Consider the following 18,777-nt stretch of genomic DNA (forward strand, 5'->3'; position numbering starts at 1 on the left):
CATGGCTTTATTTATCGTGGGAGCAAATGCTGTTGCTGTCAAGATAAATAAATCCGCGCTGCAGATGAATGGTGTACCTGAAAACAAAAAAATGGTTAACAATAAAACACAGTAAACAGTAAAGTATAAAAAAATTACATACCTGAAAAGTAAACATGATAAAACATAATAACAATAAAACATTGCAGAATAAAATACAGTAAAAAAGAGCAGAACAATAGAGAGAGAATAGAGAGAGAGAGAGAGAACAACAACGACAACTATTTTTGTTTTTTTTATTTCATTTTTCTGTGTATTTTTTTTTTTTACTTTTTTTTTTTTTTACATTTTTTTTTATAACTGTAACTTTTGTAACTGTAACCGGTTCTAGGTTTGGGTCTCTCAAAATGCGATGGCATCCTGGGAGACCCTGTGAAAGTGTGCCTAGTCTTTGCAATGCTGTACCCTATGCTAAAACTCAACTAGTGTATGGTAGCGCTCAAAATATTCACCAATGCAAAGACCAGGAGGGACAATAATAGCGGGTGTCACGCCTATATCCGCGCTTTCTACAGACACAACATTTTCTTTGGGGGGCTCGTTGGGTAGGGGTACTCGGGAGGACATAAGGAAAATGCCTCTCATGCAGCCGGCTTACTGAATTTGGTTGGGGAAGGTAAGGTGGAGCACCGTCTGGAAACAGAAGGGCTCTGACGATCTCTTCCTGGAATTTAAGGAAGGATCCAGTCTGTCCTGAAGCTCTGTATAGCACATGAGCGTTCAGCAAAGCCAATTGAAATAAGTATACAGACACTTTTTTATACCAGCATCTGGCCTTACGGGCAACTAGGTACAGCGCCAACAACTGGTCGTTGAGGTCCACCCCTCCCATATTTTGGTTATATTCGTGGACACAGAGGGGTTTCTCCACAACACCAGTCGCCGTAGTAATTTGGACAGTCATGTCTGCATGAAGGGAGGTAAGAACGAAAACATTCTTATTATCCCTCCACTTCATAGCGAGCAAATTATTACACTGCAAGCAGGCTCTCTCCCCCAGCCTAAGACGGGAATCTACAAGCCGCTGGGGAAAGCCCTGGCGATTAGGTCGCACGGTGCCACATGCTCCAATCTGATGATCAAAAAGGTGACTAAAAAAGTGGCACGCTCATGTAATAATTGGCCACATATAAGTGGTATCCCTTTCCGAAAAAGGGTGACACCAAGTCCCACACAATCTTGCCAGCGCTTTCTATGTAGTCAGGGCAGTTTTTCGGCTCTATGTGGCTATCTCTTCCCTCGTAAACCATAAAACTACATGTATAGCCTGTGGCCCTGTCACAGAGCTTATACATCTTGACCCCGTATCTGGCACGCTTGCTGGGAAGGTACTGTTTGAATGATAAGCGGCCAGAAAACTTAATCAGGGACTCATCAACGCAGACAACTTGATGGGGAGTAAACAAGTCTGCAAAACGTTGGTTAAAGTGGTTTACGAGGGGCCGAATTTTGTAGAGCCGATCGAATCCAGGGTCTCCACGAGGACGACAGAGTTCAAAACCTGCTATTGGTGTCACTGTGACAGGGGGTACAGGGGGGTGATCGGGGGGTGATCAGGGGGTGATGGGGGTTGAAAAGTGTGCCTAGAGTGTTCTACTGTATGTGTAGTGTTTGGTGCACTTACTTGATGTCTTCTCTCCTCGGCGCTGGAACGCAAAGACCGACATGAGGAGAGATGTAATCACTTCCTCTGCCGCTGTTTACATTACAGAGGCAGAGGAAGCCTGTCATTCGCCATGAGCGATCGTGAGGGGGTGGCCATGAATCAGTGGCCTCCTCCTCATCTCGGATCGCTCCTGACAAGAATCTTACCGCTGCAGGCACCGGGGGGGTCCGATCGGACCCCCCACTCGTGGGCAGGCAGGGACGTACAGGTAAGCCCTTATGCCTGCGCGTGCCATTGTGCTGACGTACATCGGCGTGCGACGGTCGGCAACTGGTTAAAGCTGTATTAAACTCTTCTTCTGTTATGGGTTTTTCTAAGGCGGGTAGCTTATTCTCTATTACTTATAGTAGTCTGGCACTTTTTAGGAACTCTTATCTTTTCTATTCTTTCTATTTCCTTTTGTTTTATCAAATATAATGCCCCGTAATTGTTCTGGAGCACTTACGCCATTTCTGTTGTTGAAAATACCATCTCCCCGGAACTATTTTGTATTTTTTCTATATAATTTACAGATTTTTTTTTCTTCAGGATTCTTGTCCAGTATTTTCCTGTTTTATTTCGCCATAAATATTTTTCTTTTACAATTCTATTAAAGACCCTTCTCGACTCCTGTTCCATTAGATCTTTTAATTCATTTCTTTTTATTACTAGTGCCTGGTACTGCTCCACATCCCCTTTTTTATGTCCTTGTTCTAATTCATGGATTTCTTTTATTAATACGTCCATATTTTTTTTCTTTCCTTTTTTTTCCTTGATCCTATCTCAATCAGGATGCCCTTAATATAGGCCTTATGGGCCTCCCAAAGGGTAGCCTCTGATATCTCCTTTGTGTCATTTATTTTGAAATATTGTTCTAGTTCTTTTTTTATTTTCTCTTCCTCTTCTTTACCTGTATTAGTTCTCCATTTAATCTCCATGAATTTTGCCTTTTTTGAGCTCTTGGTATCTTCATTTCCATACTCACAGGGGAATGGTCTGACAATGTTGTTATTTCAATATTCGCCTTAGTCACCAAATCTAATAACCTATGCTTGACCATTATATAGTCCATCCTCGAGTACGCCCCTTGCACAGGGGAATAGAATGTATAGTCCTGTGTCTTGGGATGCTGCACTCTCCATACATCCAGCATTTGACATTGATATAATTTATTTTTTATTATTTTCAGCTGTGCCTTCCTAGTCTCCTGTACCCGCGACGTACTATCAATTCATAATACCATATTGGATAATCTTTCAAGAACAGCTTTACATTTGTTTCCTGAGAGATATGCATCTCCTGAAGGAACACTGCCCCTGCTTTATACTGTTTAACCTCTTTTAAGATTTTATGTCTCTTTGCTGGTGTATTAAGCCTGCAAACGTTGTATGTCATAAAATTTATTGATGTCATCTTTGGTCTCCAAACTCCTTTCTCCTCTTTCTATCCTCTCCTTCCTCTTTCATTTGAACCATCGCTCTATTTATGACCTGTCTGGGAGAAAAATGATCCAATTGGGGCAGATAGCACAGATAGGGGTCTCCTACAAACTTCCTTTATTATATACTGAGAGGTACCTTTTCCCCTCCCTCTATGGCCCCGGCCCTAGAACCATAGGTGGGTCTGTATTCTGTTTCCACCAGTGATTCTCTTATCCTGGGGTGAGACTCTGACCATACCTCCCCTCCAATCCCCCTCCAGCATAAAGGGGGGTAGGCCGGGAGCGTGTCAGTGATCCGAGTGTCCCAACTCTCCAGCCCCTTTTTACACCGCTTCCACTAATTGACCACTGTTTACTTCCATTCCCTTTCTCACTCCATAGCCTATTTCTGCTGGGAGTTTTCCACTTCTCTTTTCTATTTCTAACCTACTCTGCTTAGGCTCTATTTATCTTATCCTGTTCTCCAAAGACCTATTTCAGTTCAGTCTCTGAAATATTCTTGATTTTTATTTTTTAATTCTTTCTTGTGACTCTTTGCAGCTTTTGCCATTGTTTGTCTTCCTTCTGTATTGATGTTTCTTCTTCTGACCATCCTGGGACAACCGGAACTTGTATGTCTAATCTATTACAGAATTCCTGTAGGTCCTCTGGAAACCTTAATCTCATTGATCTTCCATATTTCTGGCCTATTAGGCATGCCGGGAAACTCCAACTTTACTTAATGTTCTTTGTTCGCATTTGCTCCAGTAAAGGTTTAAGGAGTCTTCTCCTGGTCAAAGTTTCTGGCTCCAGATCTGTGAAAATTTGGAGATTTACCCCTTCATATTTTAATGGTGGTCGTACTCTCATTTTTCCCCATATTTGTTCTTTTTCTTCGTATAGTTGAAATCTCAATATGACATCTCGGGGTAGATCTGCTGATAGATTTTGAGGTTTTCAAAGCCTGTGAACTTTTTCTATCTTAAGGCAGTCCTCCACTGCTTTATCCATTAGGGGATTAAATATTTTATTCATTATTTTTCTCAGATCTTCTCCCTTTTCTTCTGGTAAGGCTCGGATCCTTAAATTCTGCCTTCTATTTTGATTCTCCTGGTCTTCTAGTTTATATAACATTCTCATCTGATCTATTTGCATATCCTTGACTTGTTCTTTTAATTTTCTTTCTTTTTTTTTCTTTTGTTTTAAATAAATTTTAAACAGAAACTACGTCCAAGATTGGTTTATACACAAAGTCAGCCTCTCTTTGTTCTAATTACAACATGGAAAAAACAGGACCACCCTAAAGCCCATAGACTCTATTGCATCATTAAAATAACACGACATCAGCATAAAGAGGCGGTTTACTGCCATATAGGCAATCATATCATACAGCACCAAACAATCATGAACATTTGGTTGAACATTTTTTTACTGCATTCTACCAGTCCAAAGTATTTTGTGTGTGGCCTACAGAAGCTAATCTGAGTAGTCGGTCTACGTAAAGTCGAGAGGAGCACATCGTTTTGGGTTGCATTTGGTAAGGGGGACAACTGTGTAAATCCTGACAGTACATATCTGTCTATGTAAGTGATTTAGAACAGCTAATAACCCACAGGTACTGATCTTAGCATTACTTAATCTAGTAAGAGTCATACACAAAACAGAAATTAGTACTACATATAAGTTACAACACAAAGAAATAAAAATGTTGAAATGTTTGTGCCGAGTACAATTTTATGATACTATTTTACTTCACTAGGTGCCAACTATTGCAGGAAAGATGAAAACTACTAACCTACAACTGATTGCAGACTAAGTGACAACTGACACTATATGCTGTTTGCGTGCGTCCAGGGGCATGCACTCGCCCGGCTGTCAAGCTGGGACCAGCGGATGTGTCTGTGCAGCCGCTGTGACCCAATAGACATGAATGGGACTGCCTGCACCAAACACCTGTCCATCCCATGCAGGCGAAGACAGCCCTTCGTACTGGTATACGGGTATATACGCCTATGTGAACGAGGCCTAACAGGGCGAGAGAATGTCACCAGCACACCATGGATCACACAGTGGGTTCAAAAGCTTTATTCAACGATCACACCGTTACAGCCAATAGCAACGCTTCAGAGCCTCGCCGGACCCCTTCATCAGGCATGTGATGTGGCCTAACAGGGGCTCAAGACAGCTGCAAACAGCACATCAATTAAACTGTTTGATACTGCTGTGGGTGCCTGAGCAGGATATATTGACAGTCAGTTATTTATGAAGACCGCAATTATTTATGGTTCAGTAGCAAGAACTCTCAGCCAAACTAAGCTCACTTTACAAATAGCAATTTGACAGCTGTGAAAACACTGCACAAAAATAAACTGTTGCTTCTATACATTCAACAATTGTATTTATGCACAACTTCATTATAAATATAAAATGAATAGATAACTGAAGAATCCATATAGAATTACTTGCAGAACACAAAACTAACCTCAAGTGTAAATGTTCTTATATTAGGATGCAGAATCAAAGTAAAACTCCATTTATCAAACTGAAGACATTTAGAGATAACCATAGTTTTAAACAAACTTGAAGGTGCAGACCTGAATTGAACACTATAAAATTGTTAATGTAATTGGGTACCTTGTATTTTTCCAAACACTGATGACAGAGTGAGCAGCATGACAACCTTACCCCCAAACTAAGCTACATATCTTACCGTATAAAAGTATTAAATTGTATGGTCAAAATGCAAAATCATATATTCATCTCCACATTGTATTTCACTTATTTCTAGCCCACTCCTATTACTATGAATGATCTTGAGCTTTGTAAACTTACTTTGGGGAGAACCTCACAAATTTACTTGCTTGCAATCACACATTTCACAGAGCCTGCCTTCTGAACTGAAAGGCGGAGTTTTAGGAGGCATAGTCAGTACAGGAATCGCTGCTTGCAGGCAAGGTACCATGGGATATGTAGTCCTTAGAAATCGAAAATTATCTTACGGGTCACAAAGCTCAGTGTCCACTCGATATCCTGCATCTCCTTTGGTTCTAGGCAATGTTACTTATTTATATTTATGTGCATATACTTTATTTGATGTGTGCTGTCCATGTGAGTGGCTTACAGCCTTACGCCAATGTCTGTGTACAACAGTGATTGTATAGGATAACAAGAAAAGGGTTGAGTAGCAGACACAACGGAGACAAATACAACATTGCTAAGTAGAATGTGTAGGCAGAAGGCAACACAAAAAAAAAAAAAAAAGGGAAGAGCAGACAGAAGAAAGTGCTGCTTTAGTCATGTGTATAAAGTTGTTTGTGTGCAGGAAGGTTTCAGTGCTGCCAGTACAGTACTGATAGGGAGCAGGAGATGTGCTTCTACAAAGGGGAACTGAAAAAGGGGAGTGAACAGTGAGATGAGCAGACAGGAAGATAACCGTATACTGACGGTGCAAATCTTAATGGGTGCAAGAAACATGCAGCATTCTTCTCTTTTTATAATGTGTACAGGACAATAGGATGATATATAGGAAATACAGCTCTGTTTACTGGAGGGGCCATTTCATTGGTGCCAAGGATGCTGGAAAGTGAGCGGTGCATGTGCGCAGGGGTGAGACACAAGGAAAAGACCAATGGGTGTGCTGGGGGGTGAGATACAAAGGAAAAGGGCAATGGGTGAGCTGGGGGTTGGGATACATAGGAAAAGACCAATGGGTGTGCCCGGGGGTGAGATACAAAGGAAAAGACCAAGGGGTGTGTGGGGGGTTGGGATACAGAGGAGAAGACCAATGGGTGTGCGGGGAGTTGGGATACAAAGGAAAAAGACCAAATGGGTGTGCTGGGGGTTGGGATACGAGGGAAAAGACCAATGGGTATGCTGGAGGTGGGATACAAAGGGAAAGACCAATGGGTGTGCTGGGGGTTAGGATACAAAGGAAAAGGCCAATGGGTGTGGTGGGGGTTAGGATACAAAGGAAAAGACCAATGAGTGTGCTGGGGGTTAGGATACAAAGGAAAAGACCATTGGGTGTGCTGGGGGTAAGATACAAAAGGAAAAGACCAATGAGTGTGCTGGTGGTGGGGCACAAAGGAAAAGACCATTGGGTGTGCTGGGGGTGGGATACAAAGGAAAAGACCAGTGAGTGCGCTGGTGGTGGGATACAAATGAATAGACCATTGGATGTGCTGGTGGGGGGATAAAAAAAACAAAAAGACCATTGGGTGTTCCGGGGGTGGGATACAAAGGAAAAGACCAATGGGTGTGCTGGAGGTGGTATACACAAGGAAAAGACCAATGGGCATGCTGGGGGTTGGGATACAAAGGAAAAGACCAATGGCTGTGCTGAGGGTGGGATTTTACTGTTCTGGAGGCAGAATCCCTAATGTGAAAGTGGCATTTAGCTTTAACAATAAATATAATAGAATAGGATAAGATAGGTTAGATTACCTAAAATATATATAGAAAAAAAAACAACACTTCTGAGCACTGCCAAACCAACATGGCCTTCCTGTGCCTCTTGGAGCTTACTCCAATTACAAAGGGGAAGTGGGGAACTATCTGGGGTGAGAATTTCTTATCCTGAGCCACCCGAATGCAGAAACTGCATTCCCGTTTTCTTTCTCAGAGCAAGTATCCACTTTTACTAGTATATGGAGTGTATGAAAGGAGCCAATTCACTACACCAGCCCTTGCAGTGCCTAGCAGAATTCTGGTGAACATAATGTACCCAATTATATTAACTATTTTGCAGTTTAAATGTAGTTCTCTTTTAAGCATGTGGTCATATTTTTTTATTCCTGTTAAATTTACACAATGAACTGCAGAAAACAGAGAGCAGCTTGTTTTGTGTCTCTAAGTGTGTGTATACATGCACAGTAAAGTGCATATACTGACAAAAACATTCCTTCCTGTGCCCCCTAGTACTGATGTAAAGAAAAAGTAACAACACGATTAATAACAAATAACATTATTTACATGGAATTAAATATAGATTAGACATTTAAACAGTGCAAAACAATGAGATGAAACAAGTATGGGAATGGATGCAATTCTCCCAGTAATTCTGTAGAAAGACCAATTCCTGAGTTTGTTGTATTTACTGATTTTTTTTTCCTACATAAAATTAGAGCTCTCTTTTATAAAGCCTTCCCAGCACTTGGTGGGTGTGATCCATTCCTGGGAAGCTTTTCCACTGTCCGTTCCTTGCATTCAACAAATGGGTCTACATGTTCAGAGGGCTCTGCATCATCATCGTCATCTTCACTCTGCTCTATATTATCCTCTTCAGGGCTATTCACAAGCTGAAGTGTCTCCATAGTCCTTTGGGTCTCTGAAACCCAGGACTCTATTCTGCTTACTGAAATAGGTTCCTGGTGATACTCTTCTTCCTCATCATCATCTTCCTCCAGCATTTCTGGTACCAGAGTGCTTGTTGTACTTGTCATGGAGGAGCTGAGAACGTCCCTGCCGCTTCCATCCCATGATCCAGTTTCAGTACTCTGCTGGGATGCCCATTCCAGGTTGTCATCTGGTTTCACCTCATCTTTTTCTACTGGAGTCAACTTGCCAGGCTTACTGCCTGAGGTAGTAACACCAGGAGTGGTCAGTGGTGTTTGTTTATGTATGCTGGCTTTACTATCAGATTGAATGTTAACGGTTTGTTCCGAGTCCATGGTCCTCACAGAGCAGTCTTCATTTTCCAATGCTTCATATCCATCAGATGTTTCTACCATACTTCTCCAATTTGTTTCGTAGTCCTTCTCGTTGACTTCTGATATTGGCTCAGAGATGAAGCTGCAGAATGAAATTGCACTGGATGCAGAGGGGTTACGAGAATGACCCATGTGGTGAGGAACTTTTTTAACATTCTTTAGAGCCTCCTCAGCCTGTTCCTGCTCCATTGACGACACCATATCTTTGTACGCCTTTCTGGCCTCTTCCGTCAGTGACACCAGGTTATTAAATAAGTTCTCTGCCCCAGAGTAGCTGAAAATGCCAACAACACTGACAGGTACCAATTTGTTCACACAGCGACCAAGTGCTTTCCTTCCTAGCGCAAAAACAAAGGGAATTTCTTGCTCTCTGGCCATAGCTATGACATTATAGAGGGCCTCATCCAATCCACCTTTTGACTGAATTTTCTCAGTTTGGGGAAATAATAACACACTTGATCTTGTTTAATTTAATGTGCTTGGTTACTTCTCGTGAACCCATAACTAATCTTCTCTTCGACTTGGCTTTCACTGGGTCTTTTTGGTACACTCTCTCTTGAAAGCTGACCAGTTCTTGCAGTAACAGTTACACATTCGTCAATCTCCTTACTTAGTACTTGATTGCAGTACTCTCTAAACCTCTTGCTGTGGATTTTGGTAATGGCTGAGGAAGCCATAGGGCTGCCAATCCCAGAACTTGCTGGAGAGCCCTGTGATACAGGGGTCATACAGTAGGGGGAGTTCTGACTTGCTGGTGAGAGGGAGGTGTCACTTGGTGAACTGAGACCTGCATCTTCTTGAGATGCCAGTTCTTCTGACTGATCATCAGTAAAGCTTAAAGGATTATCCTTTTGTTCATCTGAACCCAAAACACTTTGATCCACAGGTATACGTCCTTTCTTTTCTTCTCTTTCTTTTAGAATAATCTTTTTCAGCGCAGTTGGACGTTTTAATTTTGGAACTTCTTTCTCCTTTCCTCTTTTGATCCTTGGAGCAGTGGAGTCCAAGGGATTTGGAGAACCCATGAAAATCTGGGCCTTTGTAAACAAATTCCTGTTTTTGTGTTCTTTGGTGTGAAATGGGACCGCACTGCCAACAGTGTAGGATAAAGGTCTGGTGTTTGTTATCTGACGAGCCTTCATTGCTTGTTGCTGCCTCTCCAGTTCTGCCAACATATCTCCAAGGTCTAGTTGTACTGGAGTCTTGCTCTTCTTTCCAGCTGCCTTAGACAGGGCTTCCTGGAGTTTTTTCTGCTCCATGCTAATCTCTGAATACTCCTGGGCAGTGGCCAATGCAGCAGCAAGTGCTTTCTTCTTCTGACTCTTGGCTCGTTTTGGTACAGATGTTGTGATAGGGATCGGGGTCTGAACAATGTTAATTGGAGAATTTTCAGGTAAACCATGCAACACTTTTGTGTTCATCTTTGGCTGTGTGCTCTCATTTCTAGAACTCCCATTGCTGCTGTTCAATTTTGGAAATTCATCTTCATCCTCAAAGTACAGCTGTTCAGGACTCTGGTCAGGTCTGTTTAATTGCGCTGTGGTCCCAGCTATACTGTCTTGCTTCCTTTGAATATTTTGTCTCCTTTCTGATGACGTGCTCTGTCCTCTCATACGATACCCAAGCTGTGCATTATTTCTGAGTTCAGCCGATCTTCCTCCTCTACAGAAAACCTGACTTTTCTCATTCCAAGGGTTCTTCTGAGTAGCTTGGGAGGCAACACTGGCCCAACTTCCTCCAGCTGTGCAAATGGTTGGTTCTGCAATACTGACAGCTGAAGAAGTACAGTCTGCATGCCCAGAACACATAGCAGCTGCCTGGCAGTGCTCTGGGTTGCAGTATCCACTGTCACTGTCAATATCGGCTTTACTTGCTCCTTGTTCGCTGGAGGACTCTGCTGCAGGATGAGAAGACCGCCGACGTCTCACTTTTGTTTTCCACTGTAAGGCACCCATACTTTCAGACAGTGATTTGTTGGCTATTTCATTTGGAAAATCTGTTTGCTGACAAGCATCCACTAAGAGGACAATTTTGGACCGGTTGTCTGAGTCTGATGAACAGATTTCCTTTTGTACTGCCACACTCTTCATTGGAGGCCTCTTGCATTTTATCTGTGGGACCCCTTGCTGCGGGGGTTTGTGGACAAGGGGAGGTCTGGAGGTATTTCTGCTTCGCTGGTTCGATAAAACAGTGATCGGAGTTTGTTGGTTTGTCTGGTCATTGCAGTCGACAGTGATTGCATTGACGGCATTGGTTGCCTGAAGAGGTGTGGTGTAAGTAGTAGGAATTGGATGGTAAAATCCCATGACTTGAGCACAAGGTGCAGGCATTAGCTGGTAGTACATGTATTCTGTTGATACAGGTGGCTGAGCAGGTACAATAGGATAAGTAAGATAAGGCCAAGGAGGGTTTGAGTTTGACTGTTGCCATCTTATATCATTAATATACAGTGGAATTTGCCTATTCGTCTGGTTCTCTTGAACAAATGGGTAACAAGTTATAAGATAGCTTGGAATAGGTGTGGGCTCAAGTCCACCGACGCTTCCACCATCGCCTGATAGAGACATTGGAATTGTAAGGGCTTCGGTCCCTTTCTTCTGAGGGATGAATGGCTCAACTTCAGCAGATAGATTTCCATACTGCTCGTTCAGGTCCATGGTGTCCGGGCCTAGCTGTGCGGAGCTCCCCCCTCCTGCTCTCTTCTCCGTCCTCTAGTCGGTAAGGGGAGCGGCGGCCCCGTCCATCCTCCCCGGTGTCCGCTCCTCTCCCCGGCCGTGTTGTTCTCCTTTCTGCACAGCCTCTGAGCTCACCCCACCTCGAGCGGTCGTTCTTTTAATTTTATAAATTCTTGAGCTTGTTTATCCGTTTTTTCTTCTGTCTCCTCTACTCGTGTCAGCAACTGTCCCAGGTCAGCACGTAGTGTGGAAATTTCTGTTTTGATAGAGTTTTCCAGTCTTATGAACATATCTGTCATTTCCAGTGTTGTTGCCATTTGGGCACATGCTCCTTGTTCCTCCATTTTACTTATCTCCAGTTCACTTTCTGTGCTTATATTTTCTCTGGATTGGTCTGAGGTCTCTCTTTTCTTTTTCCAGGGTCTTTTTTCTTGTCTTTAATCCCTTGTTGCTGTTTTTCTGGTCCTGGACTCTTTGAGCTCCCGTCTTTTGTCAGATATTTCTTAATTGTACTTGTATTTGCATTTTGTTTTGGGGTTTTTGGTTCATTACCTTTTATAGTTCTACCTCTCATAGTGGATCTTTTACTTGTGATTTTCTGTTTCCCCAGGTTGATTTTTATCCTGGTGTACCTTCTCCAATTCCCTTAGAACTATATGGTTATATGGTCTCAATACTATGTCCTTTTCTTAGTTCCAGTGGCACTGCCTCTCTAGGTTGGTTAGTCTGAGGCCTTTCCTCCCCTTAGCGCTGTCCCTCCATAGGCTACAATCTGTATGTTATTTAAATCTATATGTTTATATGGTCTCAATACTATGTACTTTTCTTAGTTCCAGTGGCACTGATTCTCTAGGTTGGTTGGTCTGAGGCCTTTCCTCCCCTTAGCGCTGTCCCTCCATAGGCTACAATCTGTATGTGTTTTAATGTGGTATAGAGAGAAGCTTTGCTCCTTAACTTGGCCTACCTAGTGTGTGTTTATGTTCTATTTCTTCTATTTTTTCTATTACTGTTGCTCTCTCTTCAACTCTAGTAATTATAGTTGCAGATGATTGCTGACCACGGCCTCTGCCCCCGCTCCCTATTGTTCAACCTGAGGTGTTTACCAGATAACCGCCTCTTTATCGTTTGGAGACCTCTGTCAGGTTTTACCCCCTTTCTTTTGGTACTTCCTCTAATAATCGATTAAATGCCTCTTTCCAGGTTCAGTTCATAAGTCTTTCGTGAGGCTTCCCCAAGGTATTTATATGACAAACCATATATCATTTCTAGCGTGATTCCTTGAGGTAGGTTGTACAAATCATAAACTCATTTATAAACAATTCAAAGCCAGACGTATAACAGTTCATGGAGCCGCCATTCTTTAAGTCAGGACTTTTAGGTCCTTCAGACACTATTCATTTAAAAGTTCATTAGACAGTTCCCAAAACCGTTTTAAGGAAAGACCAATTCCTATATCAGTTTCTGTGCCTTTCATAAGACAATTCACTTCTGGTTCATAAGACAGGTCCTGTAACAGCTCAATTTAATTTAATAGATCTTCCAGCAATTCCCAGGAAAGTTCAGAGGGAATTTCATGCTTTTTTTTTTTTCTTTTTATCCAACAGACAAATAACCACTGATAGCACAGTTCATTAGGGGATGTGTAGAACTTACCCCAAGCCATTTTTATGTAATTCATAAACAGTTCATAGACAGTTTCATAAGCTGTACATTAGGCAGTTCAATAAACTTATCACTTTAGGTGAAAGTTATCACTCACCCCTTCTTTTCAGCTCACTTATTTCTCTCCAGATTGCCAGGATATGAGCTCCCATAGGGTGTTTCTGCCTCTCCTCTCCCCCCTCCAAAACCTTCAGGGAGAGGGATAGAAAAAATAAGAGAAAAAATAGAAGGAGGAGAAAGAGGGCAAAAAAAAGCAATAGCAAAAGTAGATAGAATCTGGGGGAGTGTGGCTGTATGTGCTAGTATTGGATTGACTGCTGTGCTGTGTCACCAGATACTCCAGGGATTCCCCCCTCTCTGCTCTGGCTTCACATCTGACAGAGCACTCGCCACTCTCTCCCTCTCTCTCTCTCACTGACAAGCGGACAGGCTCTGCTTACTCCTTAAACTCCGTTCCATCCGCTCTTCGCCTTCTCTCCTCCTGACTACTCCTCCTCCACCTCCCCACTGTCTGGCATGAGCTCCAGTATCTCCAGTCTCCGCTCCGCTCTACTCTTCTCAGTTCACTCAGTTCCTGAGGTGCCGACAGGGAGCTCCATGGACCATCCGCTGGGTCACCCTTCTGTGTGATTCCACAGCTCGGTGTACTCACTCCCGGCCAGTCAGTGTCGCTTTGCGGGCACAGGCAGGGGGTCGCTACCTTGCTTTCCGGCTTAGGGACCGGGTGCCTAGCACACTCGGTTTTTAGCTGGTATAGCGCACATGCCTAGCCAGGGGCTGGTATCCAGTGTGGAGAGTCAGCAGGGACAGGGCTGTCATAAGTGGGGACACCGTAGCCTCTCACACCACGGGTCTCCCACAGGTGTCCTTGGATCACCCTCTACACGCTTCCTCTCTGTGCCATGATCATGCCCCTTCCCCTGTGCCTGTCTAGTTCTGCTGCCTAAAGCCCCACCTGTACCAGCACCTATGCCTCCTGCGGCACCCAAATCGAACCTATGCAGATTGGCTTGGTCAGTGCTGACCCCAGATGAGAGACTTCGTCGGCGGCAGGCGAACCTTTGCTTTATTGTGGGGAAACTGAACATTTCATACGTAACTGCCCCATAAGACCCAGTAAGTCAAATTCACACACTCTAGTATATATCCAGGTCTCTGTGTCTTCCCCATCTCATATCATTCTCCCTGTCTTGTTGCAGGTGGCGGGAGAGAAAATCCAGCTTCCGGGCAATAATTGATTATGGGGCATGTGGCTGCTCCATGGATTTGACCCAGGCAAAGAAACTCGCTATTCCCCTCTATCACAAGAAGCAAAGACTGACAATTCATCTGGCTGATGGCTTACTGCCCAGTTCCAGGCCTGTGATGCAAGAAACAGCACCTATCTTCACCTCAACTGCCTCAGGCCACCAGGAGTTTATACGCTTCGATGTCCTGAGCTCTCCCATGTTCCCGTCATCTTGGGAATCTCATGGCTACAGGCGCATAACCCCCTGATCAATTGGTTCAAGGAGGAAGTTCTCCCCACCTCTTCCTTTTGCCGACAGCATTGCAATGTTCCCGAATCCAGAGACTTTACCAGCTGTCTGACAGTTCAACCAACATCCAGTGTGGACCAAAATGTACCAGGGGCTTACCTGGAATTCCTAGATGTCTTTGATAAAAAGAAGGCAGACATCCTTCCACCACACCGTCCTTATGATTGCCCAATTGAGCTGCTCCCGGGGGCCGAGATCCCTTTTGGCCATATATTCCCCCTTTCTGAAACAGAACTTGAAACACTGTGGCAGTACATTGATGAGAACGTAGAGAAGGGATTCATCCGTCCATCCTCCTCTCCTCCGGTGCTGGAATTTTCTTAGTTGAGAAGAAAGACAAGACATTAAGACCATGTGTGGACTACAGAAACCTTAATAAGGTCACAATTAAAAATCGCCACTCACTCCCCCTGCTCCCCGAACTTTTTCAGAGATTTCGTGCGGCTCATATCTTCACTAAGCTAGACCTACGTGGAGCCTACAATCTTGTCCGAATCCAGAAGGGAGATGAGTGGAAAACAGCATTAAGAACAAGGTTCGGACATTTTAAATACCTAGTAATGCTGTTTGGGCTTTGCAATGCCCCAGCCACGTTCCAGCATTTTATAAATGATATATTTCGGAAATATCTGGACAATTTTGTTATTGTCTACCTCAACAATATTCTCATATTCTCGGCTACCATGAAGCTCCACAGAGCACACGTGAAAAAGGTGTTCTGCATCCTAAGAAAGCATGGGCTGTATGTTAAAGTTGAGAAGTGTGATTTCAAATAGATATCAATTCAGTTTCTGGGGCTCATGATTTCTACTGGTGGAAACGCTATGGACCCACAAAAGGTGAAAGCTATTCTTGAATGGTCAGCTCCATCCGATAAAAAAGGGGTTCAGAGGTTTGTAGGCTTCGCAAACTTTTACAGAAGGTTCATAGAGAATTTCTCTGCCATCATATCGACCATTACTCAAGTAACCTGCCAGCATACCAGATACCAATGGTCTTCAGAAGCACAAGTCGCCTTTGACAAACTAAAGCCTTTCTTCACTTCTGCACCAATCCTACAGCACCCTGATCCTGCTCTGCCCTATGTCCTGGAAGTTGACACTTCAGAAGTAGCCACAGGCGCAGTCTTGTCACAACATCAAGGCCCCAAGGCGTTACTTCACCCCATGGCTTTCTCATCAAGGAAGATGAGTCAGCCAGAGAGAAACTACTACTTAAGGGATCGGGAACTATTAGCAAATAAACTAGCTCTGGAAGAATGGAGATATCTTCTAGAAGGTGCCACTTCACAAGAACCTGGAATATCTTTGCACTGCCAAATGGTTGAGACCCCGACAAGCTCGATGAGCCCTTTTCTTTTCTAGGTTTAATTTCCATATCACCTTCCGTCCATGGTCCAAAAATGGAAAAGCGGATGCCCTGTCTCGGATGTTCCCCGATACTCCTGAAGAGATCACACCTAAAACAATCTTGTCCCCTCAAAACTTTCTTCTGGTCCAACCTGATTGAAGGACTTCAATTGAGCAGGCATCTACCCAGTGAACACAACCAGAAGTCTCCTCCCTAAGAAGTCAGGAGGGGTTTCTTTGGCATCAAGACAAGGTCTTTGTTCCACAGCAAACCAGACTTCAGGTTCTGAAAACTTTTTATGACTATCAGCTTGCTGGCCATTTTGGTGTTCGGAAAACAACCAAACTTGTCCAGCGGTCCTTGTGGTGGCCCACTTTGAAATCTGACTGCAGGAAATATGTTAACTCCTGTACTACGTGCCAGCAGAACAAGGGATCCAATGTTAAGTCTTGGGGCCTGTTAAGACCACTGCCAGTCCCAGAACAACCCTGGAAGAAAATATCCATGGATTTTATAGTGGATTTACCTCCTAAAGAAGGGTAGTGGACCGGCTATCCAAGATGACACACTTCTTGCCAATTGTGGGCACACCTTCCGCCATGGACACAGCAAAAGTTTTTATAAAAGAGATAGTCAGATTTCATGGCATACCAGAAAACATTGTGTCGGATAGAGGTGTACAATTTACCTCTAGATTTTGGAGAAGCCTCTGCAAGTTGCTTTCAAATGAAATATGCTTGTCTGCAGCCTATCATCCACAGAGTAACTGGAAAACTGAAAGGGCTAATCGAACATTACAACAATATCTGCAATGTTTCTGTTCTTTCTCTCAAGACCACGGGATCACCCTGCTGCCATGTGTGGAATTCACATATAACAACCCTGTGCACGCTGCTACCAACCAGTCACCCTTTTGAGCGACGTATGAGTTCCATCCCTCATTTCTACCTAACATCATTCCCGAAGCTTCAGTTCCAGCAGTACAAGACAGAGTAAATTTCATTCAAACAAATTACCAAACACTTCAGGACACTATGCAAAAGGCCCAAAAGGATTACAAGAAGCAATATGACAAAAGGAGAAGAGATAACCCTACCTTTAAATAGGGTTATCTCTCTTTAAATTGGGGATAAAGTATGGCTCTCCTCAACATACCTCAAACTGCCATGTCCGTCCCGGAAGCTGGGACCAAAGTTTGTCGGTCTGTTTGAAATAAAACGTGAAGTTAATCCTGTAGAATTTAAACTCACTTTGCCGAAGTCTTATAAGATCCGCCCGGTGTTCCATGTCTCTTTGTTTAAACTGACTGTTCCTAGCTCATTTCTGGGGAGAGAAGAAATTCCAACACCTCCAGTCTTAGTAGGAAGTGAAACAGAATTTGAAATGGAATGCATTCTCGACTGTAGAAGAAGAGGTAGAACAATTCAGTTTCTGATTAAATGGAAAGGATGCTCTACAGAAGAGAATTCATGGGAACCTGCAAGCAATGTGCATGCCCCTAGACTCTTACAAAGATTCTGCAACAGTTATTTTGAAAAATGGGCACAGTTGGGCATCTGGAGACCGCCCCTTGGGGGGGGCACTGTCAGAGAAATAGGATCTTGCCCAGGCACGCTAGTGCAAGAGTCATGAACCAACGCATGCAGAGGCGTGCCAGCGCGAATCGGCGCACAAGGGTGTGCGGTGGTGCAAATGGGCACATGCGCAACACCACACGCACAGCGTGAAGGACACTGACGCCAACTGGCCTATTTAAACCTGCTGCTGGGAACAGTACATTGCTGGTTTATTGCTTCTCCCTGTGTTCCTGTGCCTTGTGTATCCTGCCTATTGGACTTCCTGTGTATCGACCCAGCTTGCCTTGACCTGCTTATCCTGATCTCCCAGCTTGACCCTGTGGCTTGTATCCTGACTCTGTTCCTGTTTACTCTATTGTGTCTGATCTCGGCTTTTCTCACAGACTCTGCTGCTATCTGTCTCCTGTGTAGGGATGAGCTTCGAGTTTGATTAGAACCCATGTTTGACCCAAACATCGCATGTTCGACCGTTCGTCGAATTACGAATGATATGGGCCGTTCACGCCAAATTCAAATGGTGCGTCACGGCCTATAATTCACTATGGCATCGCAGTGCATTGCTGGCTGATGATTGGCCAAGCATGCACTATGACCTGCATGCTTGACCAATCACAGCGCCGTCTGTACAGAGGGCCGTAATTGGCCAAAGCCAGTGTGGCCTTGGCCAATTATGGCTGAGGGGGTTTAGTACATGCCCCACACTATATAAGGCCGCCTGCATGTCGGCCCTGTGTAGTGTGTTCCGGCGTTGAGAGAGAGAGACAGTGTCATTTGATTTAAGTTAGATAGAGTAGGCAGGCGAGTCAGTTAGCTGCACTTACAGTGTATTGTGTATATATATATATATATCCTAGGTGTTGTATATATATATATATATATATATATATATATATATATATATATATACACTGTATTCAGTTTAACTAGATCCGATCCTGTTATTCTCTTCCAACTGACAGGCAGGCAGGTGTTTTTACAGTATTTACAGCTACCTGAAGAAAATTGCTGGTGTTCTTCTGATCCTATTAGTCCTATTAGCTACCGTATTTACAGTTAGTATAATGCGTCCTCTGCACAGTGTGCACCTAAATCTACCTGAAGAAAATTGGTGGTGTTCTTCTGATCCTATTAGTACCGCAGGCAGCTGCAGTATTTACAAGTTA

At 43.6% G+C, this 18,777-nt stretch overlaps 1 long non-coding RNA gene and 1 pseudogene across 1 annotated transcript in view; one reads left to right on the forward strand and one right to left on the reverse strand.

The window, feature by feature from the left end:
• Positions 1–18,777, forward strand: part of LOC141103288 (uncharacterized) — a 178,716-nt gene that overhangs the window by 141,280 nt on the left and 18,659 nt on the right. The window lies entirely within an intron of this gene.
• LOC141103287 (selenocysteine insertion sequence-binding protein 2-like pseudogene) lies at positions 7,622–11,632 on the reverse strand (annotated as a pseudogene).

This window comes from Aquarana catesbeiana, linkage group LG07, assembly GCF_042186555.1.
Source record: "Aquarana catesbeiana isolate 2022-GZ linkage group LG07, ASM4218655v1, whole genome shotgun sequence".
Lineage (NCBI taxonomy): Eukaryota > Metazoa > Chordata > Amphibia > Anura > Ranidae > Aquarana > Aquarana catesbeiana.